We start from the raw sequence: 14589 nt of genomic DNA on the forward strand, positions 1-14589 counted from the left end.
GGGACTGTAGAAGAATTTTTAGGTCCATATTTGAACTGTGATGAACTATCAAGTGTCCTGATCCGAACTGTATGTCCTCTGGTTGAACTAGCAGGTGTTCAACCCAAAAAAAGGGCTCTATTAGTCATTTAGTCTGTCAGGGGCTTTCCAAGGCCTTTTAGGTGCTTTCCCGCAGGCCACGTGCAGGGGCCTCAGGCCAGCTGCACGTGTGGCTGAGGCCACGTGCGGAGGGGGCCTCAGGCCAGCTGCACCTGTGGCTGAAGGTCTTTTAAAAAATCAGTTGTAAATCCTTCATGTTTTAATGGGAGCGTTTGTCACATTGAAATAATGGCCTAACACCTGCTTAGGGTTCACTAGAGGACGCTTCCAATAGAAAACCATGTCTTGGGAATGAAATAAATAAAAAAGTCGAAGGAGGAGCGATGCCCGCGGGTCTCCAATAAATAGACGAGCGCGGTTGTCATATTCAGTCTCTCTAGAGGACTCAGTTTGTCTAAGCTTTGTGTCGAAGGCTTCAATAAACTTAAAAACTCTGTGCATTTTATCTTGCTTAAGGCTGAATTATTCTAAAGTGTTGTGTCCTTTTTCTAGCATATCACTTGCAATTAGTTTGTGTTATCTAAAAGACGACATCCTGAGAAGACCAAAAAGACGAGCCGCGACAAACCTTTTGCATTTCACATAAGACACCATTCCAATATTTCTGTATTTTTACACAAGGCCAAAAACAGATCACAAATTCCTGTCCTACATTTAAGGAAATAAATTGTTTTTAAGAGCTTATGTGGATTTTGTCTTGTGATATCATCCTCTGATTTGCAGCCCTCAGACAAGCCGTATACTTAAAGGTGTCTCTGCGTCAATTCGTGCATTTCTTTCATGCGCGTGACACCCCCTGTGGTCAGCTTTACATCCTCCCTGGGAATTGCTCTCACATTCCTTTCCCATAGGTGTGGAAAGATGACAAGCGAGAAGGCAAATGGCATTGCCTTCATACAACTATAAATCGTGTACAGAATGGTGGCAGTTATCATAATAGGAAACAATCTGATTTTGTAGAATTGGGCCCTACAGTAGCATAACGTATTCTCAATCCAGATCATTGTTAGTCCTATATAACACAATATGGGCAGCACAAATACATTTCTTTTACTGTACATGATTGTTAACTTTGTTAATTAAGTGTGATAAATTGGTCTTATTAATATCTGCAAATGCACAGACCTCATGCAGACACCATTAAAACGTAAATATTATTTTTGATGCATTGATAGAGGGGCTTTATTGAACATGTACAAATTGTACGTAAGACAACAGGATCTTAATAATTAATTAAACAACTGCAAATTATAAAGAACGCAATGCTCATACAGCCAAGGGTATTTTAGCATTGCGTTATATTACATAATTCTGCCCTATTTAACTATAAACACTTCTAAAACATTTCAATATATTTTGCAGTCAGTTCTAGCACCATAGCACAAATACATACGTCATGTGACTGTTAAATTATTTTCTGCCTACCACCCGCTCTAGATGGATTAACATATCGCTGACCGGTTCGAGAGGCTGACAGAATGTGAAGAAAGCCCTCTTTTGGTGTGTCTCCATCTGTGCCTCGACAGAATGTTTGCAGCCTACATGCATTCTGACTTTTAAGTTTAATAGTCATGATCCTGAGTTTAAGATGATGGCAGAATTGTTAGAATGTACAACCCCTGGCAAAAATTATGGAATCACCGGCCTCGGAGGATGTTCATTCAGTTGTTTAATTTTGTAGAAAAAAAGCAGATCACAGACATGACACAAAACTAAAGTCAACTTTCTGGCTTTAAGAAACACTATAAGAAATCAGGAAAAAAAAAATTGTGGCAGTCAGTAACGGTTACTTTTTTAGACCAAGCAGAGGGGAAAAAAATATGGACTCACTCAATTCTGAGGAATAAATTATGGAATCACCCTGTAAATTTTCATCCCCAAAACTAACACCTGCATCAAATCAGATCTGCTCGTTAGTCTGCATCTAAAAAGGAGTGATCACACCTTGGAGAGCTGTTGCACCAAATGGACTGACATGAATCATGGCTCCAACACGAGAGATGTCAATTGAAACAAAGGAGAGGATTATCAAACTCTTAAAAGAGGGTAAATCTGTTGTGTGGGCCGCCAGAAGAGGAGGTACTGCTGGCCCACCACCAGAGGGCGCCCTGCCTGAAGTGCGGGCTTCAGGCACGAGAGGGCGCTGCTGCCTCAGGAACAAGCTGTGGTGACAGCTGTCACCCATCATCCGTGACAGCTGTCACTAATCATCCAATCCACATCTGGAATAAAAGCAGGAAGACACCTCCACCACACTGCCGAGATATCATCTTCTACCAGAGGTAATATCCTCAGCCTTTTTGTGATATTTTGTAAATCAGTTTATTGTGAGTGTTTGCAGGAGTACCGGTCCTTTTTGTGGAGGCTGTGCAAGACGGCACTCTTTTTCCTCTGAGGGATCGCTGCAAGTATTGAGTGAGAGGTGGAGGTGGAATTCCCACCAGGATTGTTACTGGGTGTTCACACACCCACCCTTGACTGTCTTTGCTTTCTGCCAGCAGTACCAGATCCGACACGCCGTGAAGGTGGCCACCTGGGGACTCCAGGACTTGGCGGCTCCAGTATTCCTCGGGTTCGGTGGCAGTGGGAATCGTGTGGTTCCGGTTCGTTTCCAGACGGGCGTCTCCTATCGTCGAGCCTGCCCACACAACACCTTATTGATTGACTTTTGCACATTCTGTATTCTGCTGTGTTTAGTTGTGTCATTCACAACAGTAAAGTGTTATAATTTGACTCCTTCCATTGTCCGTTCATTTACGCCCGCTGTTGTGGGTCCGTGTCACTACACTTTCCCAACAAAATCATCACGCAATGTTGCAAAAGATGTTGGTTGTTCACAGTCAGTTGTGTCTAAACTCTGGACCAAATACAAACAACATGGGAAGGTTGTTAAAGGCAAACATACTGGTAGACCAAGAAGACATCAAAGCATCAAGACAGAAAACTTAAAGCAATATGTCTCAAAAATCGAAAATGCACAACAAAACAAATGAGGAACGAATGGGAGGAAACTGGAGTCAACGTCTGTGACCGAACTGTAAGAAACCGCCTAAAGGAAATGGGATTTACATACAGAAAAGCTAAACGAAAGCCATCATTAACACCTAAACAGAAAAAAACAAGGTTACAATGGGCTAAGGAAAAGCAATCGTGGACTGTGGATGACTGGATGAAAGTCATATTCAGTGATGAATCTCAAATCTGCATTGGGTAAGGTGATGATGCTGGAACTTTTGTTTGGTGCCGTTCCAATGAGATTTATAAAGATGACTGCCTGAAGAGAACATGTAAATTTCCACAGTCATTGATGATATGGGGCTGCATGTCAGGTAAAGACACTGGGGAGATGGCTGTCATTACATCATCAATAAATGCACAAGTTTACGTTGATATTTTGGACACTTTTCTTATCCCATCAATTGAAAGGATGTTTGGGGATGATGAAATCATTTTTCAAGATGATAATGCATCTTGCCATAGAGCGAAAACTGTGAAAACATTCCTTGCAAAAAGACACATAGGGTCAATGTCATGGCCTGCAAATAGTCCGGATCTTAATCCAATTGAAAATCTTTGGTGTAAGTTGAAGAAAATGGTCCATGACAAGGCTCCAACCTGCAAAGCTGATCTGGCAACAGCAATCAGAGAAAGTTGGAGCCAGATTGATGAAGAGTACTGTTTGTCACTCATTAAGTCCATGCCTCAGAGACTGCAAGCTGTTATAAAAGCCAGAGGTGGTGCAACAAAATACTAGTGATGTGTTGGAGCGTTCTTTTGTTTTTCATGATTCCATAATTTTTTCCTCAGAATTGAGTGATTCCATATTTTTATCCCTCTGCTTGGTCTAAAAAAGTAACCGTTACTGACTGCCACAATTTGTTTTCCTGATTTCTTATAGTGTTTCTTAAAGCCAGAAAGTTGCCATTTGAAATGACTTTAGTTTTGTGTCATGTCTGTGATCTGCTTTTTTTTCTACAAAATTAAACAACTGAATGAACATCCTCCAAGGCCGGTGATTCCATAATTTTTGCCAGGGGTTGTATAGTACAAATGAGTCTAACAAAGTGTGTAGTACTGAAAGGGTTTTGTTGTGTACATTCGACAGTCTTGGGTTCAGGAATCTACTGTGCATGCTAAAGGTAGTTGTGCAGCGGGTGAAGTCTTTGCATGCAACAAGAAGCATGGCAGCGTGTTCCAAATCATCCTGACTGGCCTGTAGCGTTGCAGACCTACATGTGATTCACATTAGTGTTTTCCACTGTAGTCAGTGGATGCAAACAATGGCTGTGCTGGCATGGTATTTTGTCCGCATAACGCAAGGCCACAAGTATTTCTATAATGAGACACAGAAAGCTAGAAACACGTTCCTCATGCAACTTTGCACCTGATACGTGTTACTCCCTGCAGTGTTGCAGAAGTTCAGTCTTACAAAAAACATATGAGGCAATAATTTTATTTAGTGAAGAAGTGACATATATAGTAGATTTCAGCTAAGTCTGTTTTCTTCTGGAATCCATCTCATACAAGAAAACTTCATCCTCAGACTATTCAACTTCACATTTAATTTAGCCACATGTGAGATCATTATAATTTATTCACTCATTCTCTATACCAAGGATCATGGGAAGCCTATCCCAGCAGTCACAGGGTGTGAGGTGGGGTAGACCTTAGACAGGTTGCCAGTTTATCGTAGGGCCATATAAAGACAAACACATTTACACTCACACGCACATACCTACAGTCACTTTTTAAGTTTTTTTTTTTTAAGTTTTCAATTCACCAAACCTGCATGTCTTTGGATGTGGGAGGAAGCCGGAGCACCCGGAGGAAATCCACGCAAACACGGAGAACATGCAAACTCCACACAGAAAGAGCACAGGTAGGGTTGCCAACTCTCTGAAAAATAAATAAGGGACACCTCACCGCCAGGGCCGACCGACCATTGCCTTCACCCTTCCCAGCGTCTGTGTGAAACAATTTTTAACCATTTGACTGTTGACTTGACCCTGAATTTAAGTAGATGCATACATGCATTTGTTCTGATATGAACACGTGGAAAACAAATTATTTAGCAATTTATTTTTAGTGCAAAATAAATTTTCACTCAATTTCAATATGAGCATTCTGTCCTGCTTCAAAGCATAAAATAAAAAAAAAAAATTCTTTAAAAATAAATCTTTCTCTGTAGTGCTTAACTTAAAATTGTATAAATTAACAAAAAAAAAAAAACAATTGAAAATTTGCATCATCCAAAACAATGTAACAGTGCAAACAATGTAACAGTGCACATTTACACATTTAGTGTGATAAAAAGTGCAAAAAATAAAGTCTGAAAAGTAAACAATACTTATAGCTGTTGTCGTGCACCTTTTCCACCCAGCCATTTTCCTTTTCTCATTCTCCCCTGTATTTTTGCATTCTTTTTTGTTTTTTGTTTTTTAGGAGGAGTAGTAACGACGTTACAGACATTGCTGTCCGTAGGCATATCTGCAGTGCCAGTGTCGGTGTCTGCATCGATATCAGCCATGCTGCTTTGTTATTGTCGTCCAGCGACCGTCGTCGGCTCATGACGCCGGTATCTTCTTGCGAGCTTCATGTCCCTTGACCAATGAGATAAGAGTGATTCTGTATTGTCAACTCGTGTCTGTCAGCTCATTGGTGAAAAACAGGAGAGAGGCTGGGATCAAATTTACCGTAAGTTTCCATATAAAGCGCCAGTCAATTCCATTGACATTTTACAGACTTTTTGATTCTCACAGAAATACGGGACAAACTGCGTCCCGTTTCAGGTCAATACGGAACGCACACTTTTATTTCCAAATAAGGGACGATTCCGTTTTTCAAGGGACGGTTGGCAACCCTAATCACAGGTGGGAATTGATCCCATGACTGTATATTAAAGGATTATTAACTGAGTGAGAAGTCTGTATGGGAAAATATCAGACTGACTGAGGTGTAAGTTCTGGCCAAGTGTTAGTGAGATCTGTGCGAAAAACACTGAGGTCTGATATCCCTGTGTACAGACCGAGCAAGCGAGGTTAATAATTTGTTTATTTCATATATATATATATATGTTTCACCTTTTAAACAAATGGGGTCATTTTTGTGTTATGAATGTTGGAAACCAGGTGTTCTGTAGATGAACGCTGGTTGGCTGAAGGCTCCACCCACAGCCATGCATGTTTCTAGTTATTCTGGCTGATTAAACCTCCTTTGTGTTTGATGAGGTCACCAAAATCTACACACATGCATCTACAGTAATGTGACTGTCATTTGTGTCGCAGTGAAAAAGACTGTAAAGGACTTTGTTTCTTATTCATCATGGAAAGAAAACAATTATAGTTGTGAAATGAAATGAATACAAATATGAGTTAATACAAACTGCAATACAATTGGAATACTTTTGGACTCCTTACAGTTTAATCTGAATTCTTTTTAAATACTTGAAAAGCAATTACTGAAAATCATGCACTTCATACAAAAAATGGACACAACCACCAATATTTGCTTCTTTTTAAAATCTGATTAACTATAATTTAAATTAGAAATTGAAACAAAATCAGCATTAGAAAAACCAATGAATGGATGTTTTGAGATGCTTTGTTCCACAAGTATCCAAAAGTATTTGGATTACCTTGAAATGAATCCTGCCCAACTCCACATATCACTCATGTCGGTTTGTGTTAAAAATAACTTGGAAATGGTCAAGCAGATTTTCTCCAGATGACTGACTTTTAGAGCAGCTCAGTCAAAGATCAAAGTCATGGTTGTCAAAAATATAGTCCAAAAAACACATTTTACAACTAATAGGTCTAGACAGGTGATCCAAATCTTATATTGATCAGCTAATCATTTGTCATAAAGTAGAATATGTGGCGCCATGATGACATGAGTAAAGTGTCACAAAAGGATCTCATACTGCTCCCCCAAAACACATTTAACATATTTCAGCAACGAGTTAGGTTTGAGAGGTGATCCAAAGCTTTTATCAATCAACTAATTGTTAGTTGTTAAGTGATATAAGTTACATCATGATGATGTCACTAAAATGTCATGAAATGATGTTATACTTCACAGAAAACACATTTAATAGGATATTTCAACACACCATAGGGGCAAAGAACAGATCCAAAGCATATACTCACTTTATTAAGTACACCGGGTTGCACCCCCTTTTGCCTTCAGAACTGCCTTAATTCTTTGTGGCATATATTCACCAAGGTGTTGGAAACAGTCCTCAGATGTTGGTCCATACTGACATTACAGCGTTACACAGTCAACCATTCAACCAGTCAGTCAATTCTCCTCTGACCTCTGACATCAACAAGGCTGTGTTATACACCATACGGATAAAGTGAGGAACCTTGGAGTAATTTTTGATCCTACGTTGTCCTTTGATCTCCACATTAGAGACATTATGAGGACTGCTTTCTTCCATTTGCGAAATATAGCGAAGATTCGTCCCATCCTGTCTATGGCTGATGCTGAGACTTTGATTCATGCATTTGTCTCTTCTAGATTGGACTATTGTAATGCTCTATTTTCTGTCTTACCGCAGTCCAGGATTAGGGGTCTTCAACTGGTTCAAAATGCTGCAGACAGACTTTTGACACAAAGCAGAAAGTTTGACCACATTACGCCTGTTTTGGCGTCCCTGCATTGGCTTCCAGTTGCTGCAAGCTCGGATTTTAAAGTACTGTTATTAGTTTATAAAATTGTTCATGGACTTGCACCTCCCTATCTGGCTGACCTGGTAAGCCCCTATGTACCGGCTCAGGCCCTGCGTTCTCAGGGTGCAGGACTTCTGTGTGTTCCCAGGGTGAATAAAAAGTCTGCCGGTCACAGAGCTTTCTCCTACCGTGCTCCAGCTCTGTGGAACGATCTCCCGGCACACATTCGGCAGTCTGATACTGTGGAGACTTTTAAGTCACGTTTAAAGACTCGTTTTCCCTGATTTATCATTAGTGTTATGATGCGTTTTTATTCTTGTATTCTTTTATGGTCATCTTTTTATTGTGTTTTAAATTTTTAATTCAGTTTTTTTGTTGTTGTTTTATGTTGTGTGAAGCGCCTTGAGACGAGTTTGTCGTGAATTGGCGCTGTATAAATTAATAAATTTGAATTTGAAGGCATTTTTGTCCACACAACTGCCGCTCACTGGATATCTTCTCTTTTTCGGACCATTCTCTAAACCCTAGAGTTGTGTGTGAAAATCCCAGTAGATCAGCAGTTTCTGAAACAATCAAACCAGCTCACCTGCCACCAACAACCACGTCACCTTCAAAGTCACTGTCTTCCCCATTCTGATGATCGGTTTGAACTTCAGCAGTTCGTCTTCACCACATCTAGATGGCTGAATGCATTGAGTTGCTGCCATGTGATTGGTTCATCAGTTATTTGTGTTAACAAACAATTGAACAGCTGTACCTAATAAAGTGGCTGAAGAGTGTGTACCGTGCATCAAAAAGGATTCACAGCCCTTCACTTTTTCCACATTTTATGTTAGAGCATTACTCCAAAATGGATGAAATTATTTTTTCCCTCAAACTTCTACACACAATACCCCATAATGACAACGTGAAAAAAGTTTTTTGAGAGTTTTGCAAATATATAAAAAATGTATTGATCACTATTATTACCATGCCTCCTATATGTTGAATGATAAGCGTGTTCAGGGTGTGTTTCGCCCCTCTGACACCATGCATTTGTGATGTAACAACTAAATACTGCTGTTAGCTGCTTTCTTCAATCTGAAAACTGTTCTAAGTGTCCAAAATACAGGGTGTACATAAATATACTGCAAAAAAAAGTTTAAAAGCAGCATCTACTTTGTGAAAAATGTTCACCTCTGTTCTTCTTAGTATGTGAAGAACAGTTTTAATAAAAACCAGTCCATTAATTCTGCTTACAACTCTGATTCATACTAATAAACAGAAAAAAAAAAATCTCATAAAAAGAGCTTAAAATGATGGTGGCTTGTCAGTAAAAATCAAAGTTAAACTCTTGTTAATGACAAACGTGGGCTTTATTGAAGCGAATCAGCTTGTAGACAATTGTTCAAACTTAAAACAGCACTAGAGAAACCTAATGGTTTTTTTTTTAAATAAATGGTTAATGCATTTATATAGCACTTTTCCATATGTATCAGATGCTCAAAGCTCTTTACGATAATGCCTCACATTCACCCCGATCAGGGTTGGGTAGGATTACTTTGAAATGTAATCCAAAAGTAATCAGATTAAAAGTAATCCAAATGTATGTACATACATACATGTAATCCACATGTATTCTTTCAAAGTAATCCTACCCAACCTTGACCCCGATGTGAGGGTGCTGCCATACAAGGTACTCACTACACACCGGGAGCAATAGGGGATTAAAGACCTTGCCCAAGGGCCCTTAGTGATTTTCCAGTCAGGCTGGGATTTGAAAACATTCAAGATGCACATGCACAGGGAGCATTGTGAAGAAATACAGTTTTAATATGGCGCTTCTGCAGGGGCAGGGTCTTATTTTGATTGGGGGGTGGGCAATAATACAAATTTTCTGTATGCTGTAGTGTACAGCACCTTGTCTCTTAAGGTGCTTTATAAATGAAGTTGGTATGGTGTGGTACCATAATTTCTGGGGTATAATTCGCTGTTAAACAAAGCCCCTTGAAGAGGAAAAAAAACATCTGTCACACAGGAGCATAAATCACACCTCTTTCTGGATTATCAGATCTTTAATTTGGGATTTTTGTGCATTGCTGTAGTGTACTTTTTTATTATGGTCATGTGTTTATTTATTTGATTCGCTTTGATTTGTGACAAAGTAATACATAAGTCCTAGTTCAAAAATAATGAAGCCAAAGTGTGATATAACCATCAAAATTTAAAAGTGGTCTTTTTTGTGAAGAGTTATCATTTTAGGTATGGTTATATATCAGAGTTTCTCGGTTCAGTCATTGCTAGAAATTATCAGTGCATATATACTATAATGTGTTAGAGCGTAACGCTTGCGACAACAGTTGGAGGTATCTTCTTTAGTCTGCAGAAGCCTGAAACAAAGAAATTCTGTCCATTAGTTCCTGGTATTATTGAACAAGTAATATAATTATTCTATTGAAGCAGAGTAGGAGATATAGCTAAGGTTTTGACACAAATAAATTAAGGACTTATTCTCAGCATTACGCTTGCGACAGTTTTATCTTGCTTTAGAAACATGATGTTTTTTCTAGGAAATGGCATTTCTACCTTTACAAAAATGTATTAGTGTGTGTTAGGATGAAGCACAAACAAACTGACAAAATACAAGGTTATTTCTTTAACATTCAACTATAAATGATAATGCTAAATATCAATATCACACACAATTGATGAAAAAAGTGATATTTTGGGGTAAATTTCATGCATATCTCTGGAACTGTGCGCAATTTGTCCATGAAATTTTCAGTACCTGTCAGAGACTATAGGCAACTCAGATAAATCTGGATAGTGCTAAATAAAGTAATGGCTTGTTCATGAAAAATGCAATGCAAATCAGCAGTTAGGCTTCATTACTTTTGAACTAGGCCATAAATTATTATTAATAACGAATGTGTGATTTCTCAGTATATAAGTTACAGCCGAGTAGATGTCACAGAACCTCCAAAGCCAGTATAAAAAAGAGCCTTATAATCCAGAAAGCACAGTACTATATTTTAGCATTTAAAGCTGTTTTAAACATTTTATAAAGCTAATAAAAAACAATCTTAAAAACCAAACATGTAAGATGACTTTTTAAATGTATTATTGCTTGCTTTACAATTTATGTTTTATGTTATTGTCATCTTTTAAATTTTCTAAATTATGAAGTTTACAAATGAAGTACAGTGCCCTTGTAGTTACCAATACAAAGACCAAAAAAAAAAAAAAAAAAAAAATTCACCTGATCCATGGGGAACATGTTTCTCACATTTATTTACAAACAAGCCGCACATGCTTTCGCACATGTCCAAGTCATGGGCAAGTATTTTGCATCACACAAAACCTTCATGGTGCCATCTTATTGGATTTTTTTTAAAGAAAACAAACGACCCAAAATAAAACACAGAGCAATTTTGATCAGGTTCTTCTTTCTGCTGATCCCCTGAAGGAGAACCTCCCTGCCAACACATTCAGTGTGTGCAAGACAACCCTACAATCACCATCGCATTTGCTCAAGTTGGTTTACTGTACAAGAAGTGAAAACACACACTCGCTGCCTGTATTGCTGCAGATGGGTGTGAGCGGTTGTGCACGCTGGGTTTATACTCTGTGTAGCTCAGTCTGCCCTCAACTCTACAAACACAAATTCTAATGTGCATTTCTAGAGAAACCAGCCAGCTGCTGCATTTATAACTGCTGGTATGAAAGTTTTTTTTTTAAATAGTAGTTTTTTTAAAATATAGAAATACACTAAATTATTATAAACAAACGCATTTGTGTACACTGAACAAAGGTGATGCAAATCTCTTGGCCATCACAGGCCAATCAGAACGAGAAACAATGCAGAGCAGATTACAGGCAGATCAGCAGGGGGCACTGTACAGTCATGCATCAAAATAACAGGACTGCGGCACTTATTTTCTCCTCAAACACAAAACCTTGTGTAGCAAAAAATGCTTGTATTTACAGAAAACAGTATATACACACAAAAAAACCTCAATTATGATACAAGAGTAAAAGTATCCTTCAGTATTTCTTACAAGATGGAAAGTATGACCACATTTATTGTTGATGCCTTGTAAAGTTTGTTGTGCAGATTTTTCTTACACGGAGAAAGGTTTTTATTTTACAAAACTCAAATTTTCAATTCTAACAGTGTAAGAAGATGATATATACATCACTACAAGCATTCAGCAGACCCATAAATCAACATTAAAAAAAAAAAAAAAAAATCAAACACTTAATGCATTCAGGTTATCCACGAAGCACATTAGCCATCTGAAATATTCAGGTTGATGTGTGAACAAGAAGGGGGGAGTCTGATTCCAAGATGAAATGGGAGAGTTGTGTAAACTATTTCGATGAAGGCTAAAAGCAAATGCTTGTAGTGTTTGCCTACAGCTGATGAAAACTAGTAACCAGCAATCTCAGGTTAGAGACCCAGAGATACCGTTTCAGAAATTCTCTTAACAACTGGTACTAGGAACAAGTTAAAATAAATAAATAAATAAATACCCCCTCCCCAACTAAATTCTTATCAAATTGGTCAATAACAGGTTAGGGAAGCAACAAATTTAGTTTTAGTAATGCGGTGGAACACAGCCTGTCAACAGATTATCTTTTGCTTTTGGATTATTAATTGGACAAAAGCTATTTTTGGAGAGGCCCCCCCCCCAAAAAAAAACAAAACAACAAACAAAAAGACCAAAGCAAAAACAAATAACCCTTTTCCTAACATTTATTTTAGACTAAATCAATTACTGACATCTTAGTCAGTAATAAAACAAGTTTATTATAATTCCAGATTGTTATGCCAGATTAGCGTAATGATTTCGAAATTAGTGTGTCTTCAATCTTGGACCGTGAGACCTAAAGTACGAAACGTCTTCCCATTTGTCTCTGATCTACTCAGACCACATCAGCTCAGTCAGGTGCGTGCAGCCAATAAACAGCCATCTGAAACAATGGATCAAACCTACTTTGATTCATTATGTACAGTTAGAGCAGGGAAAAATGGAAACTCATACATGGGGTTCCAAAAACCAGAAGTGGGAAACACTGGGGCCGAAATGAGATGATTTCAGTCTGGACAGATGATAAAAACATGTGAAGCTAAATGTCCACTGCCCCCCTACTGAGGTGACTATAGTACAGATGATGAATTTCATTAATGGATCAGGGCTAAAATGAAAAATTTAAGTAATCTGATGATTGAATCATTTACAAAAATCTGAATATCCTTTGTATATAAAAAAAAAAATACATCTGACTACATGCTTACTTGCGCTGCTGTAAATTGAGCAAATCAATACTTTGAGGAATTAATGACACTTTTCCCACAAGTTAGCCAGCTGTAGTAAATGTGTTGATGTGTTTATAACCAGGTTTGTTACTGTTCACATGTAGTAACAGCACACTAGTAATGCATGTTGAAGCACAAAAATTCAGAAAACCTTCCTATATTGGAAAGAGTCTTATGGTGAACAAGAGATTATTATTATCTTTTTTATTTTTTTCACCCTATCAAAAATATTTTAAATAAGCTCCCTTTTCTCCTCCCACATTAAGGGGACTGATTTATTATGCTAAAGAGATATTATAACTTGTTTACATTTAGATTATGTGGGCTTCACTTTTGTTCATCTTAATCCACTTAAAAGAAAACAGGAAAAAGGTGTTAAATGAACCCTTGGGGAGAAAGTGGGAGGAAAAAAAAAAAAAAAAAAAAAAAAAACTCACCAAACAACAACAGCAACAAAAAATGCCACAAAACTTGCTTTTTGCAGGTTTTCGAAAATGTTTTGGTAAAAACCAAATGTATCCAAGTCCTCTAGTGGACAATAACTCTGGGTGGGCAGGCTGGAAGAGATGATAAAATAAATGACCTCCGCCAACAAAGTTTTTGTTCATTTGTCTGTTTGTGAAGAGCCTGGAGCCCACAGTTGTTCATATATTGGTAAGAATTTTTTACTGAATACTGATGTCCTGATAGGCAAGAACTGATTCAATTTTCAAGGTCATAGCTCAAAGTAATGTAAAAATCCCATTCTTTAACAATGAACGAATTTTCAAAAATTTGTAACTGTCAAATTTCTTTCACATTTAATATTGTTATGTAGGATGGTCTCCTCTATTGACTGACAAAGTCTGATCTGGATCTGATCCTGATTAGAGATTTTTTGGCCATTTACATTTAACATTGAAAACTCCAATTAATGAACATTTTACATTGTATCTTAATCAAACATGCCCCAATCACTCTCATATTTGAAAGTGAGGTGCAGCCTGGCACTATCACCTGACAAAGTTTAATCTGGATCTGATCGGGAATGTGGATTTTGTGGACTTTTGAATTTAATCTTGAAAAGACCATTTGTTGTACATTTTGCATTATATCTCAATCAAAAGTGCCTCAGTCAATCTCATGTTTTCTGTTATGGGTTTACCTACAGCAGCAAAATTGCATAGAGGTTACAATTTTATGCCCGTTTGTCTATCTTCCAGTTATCAGTTGGAAACCAGGTACCAAAAAGCAATGACAAACTGTGCATAGCAGAGATAACCAATGTTCTGTGAAAATGATGTGAAAAAGAATTCAGAAGCTGAAAGTTGAAAAAACAAAAAACCTAACAACACTATACAAGAGAAAAACAAAAAACAAAAACAAACTTTGATTCAAATGCGTGCACATCTAATTTAGCTTATTAAAAGCCACTTCTAACAGGACTTTGACCTTAAAATTTTTTCCAAGGTAAAATTGTGTGGAATTGTTAACTAGTGTTGGCGGAGGTTTGCTCTGTATGAGTGCGGTGCTCTAGTTGTT

This window comes from Thalassophryne amazonica, chromosome 8 (genome assembly GCF_902500255.1).
Source record: "Thalassophryne amazonica chromosome 8, fThaAma1.1, whole genome shotgun sequence".
NCBI classification, from domain to species: domain Eukaryota; kingdom Metazoa; phylum Chordata; class Actinopteri; order Batrachoidiformes; family Batrachoididae; genus Thalassophryne; species Thalassophryne amazonica.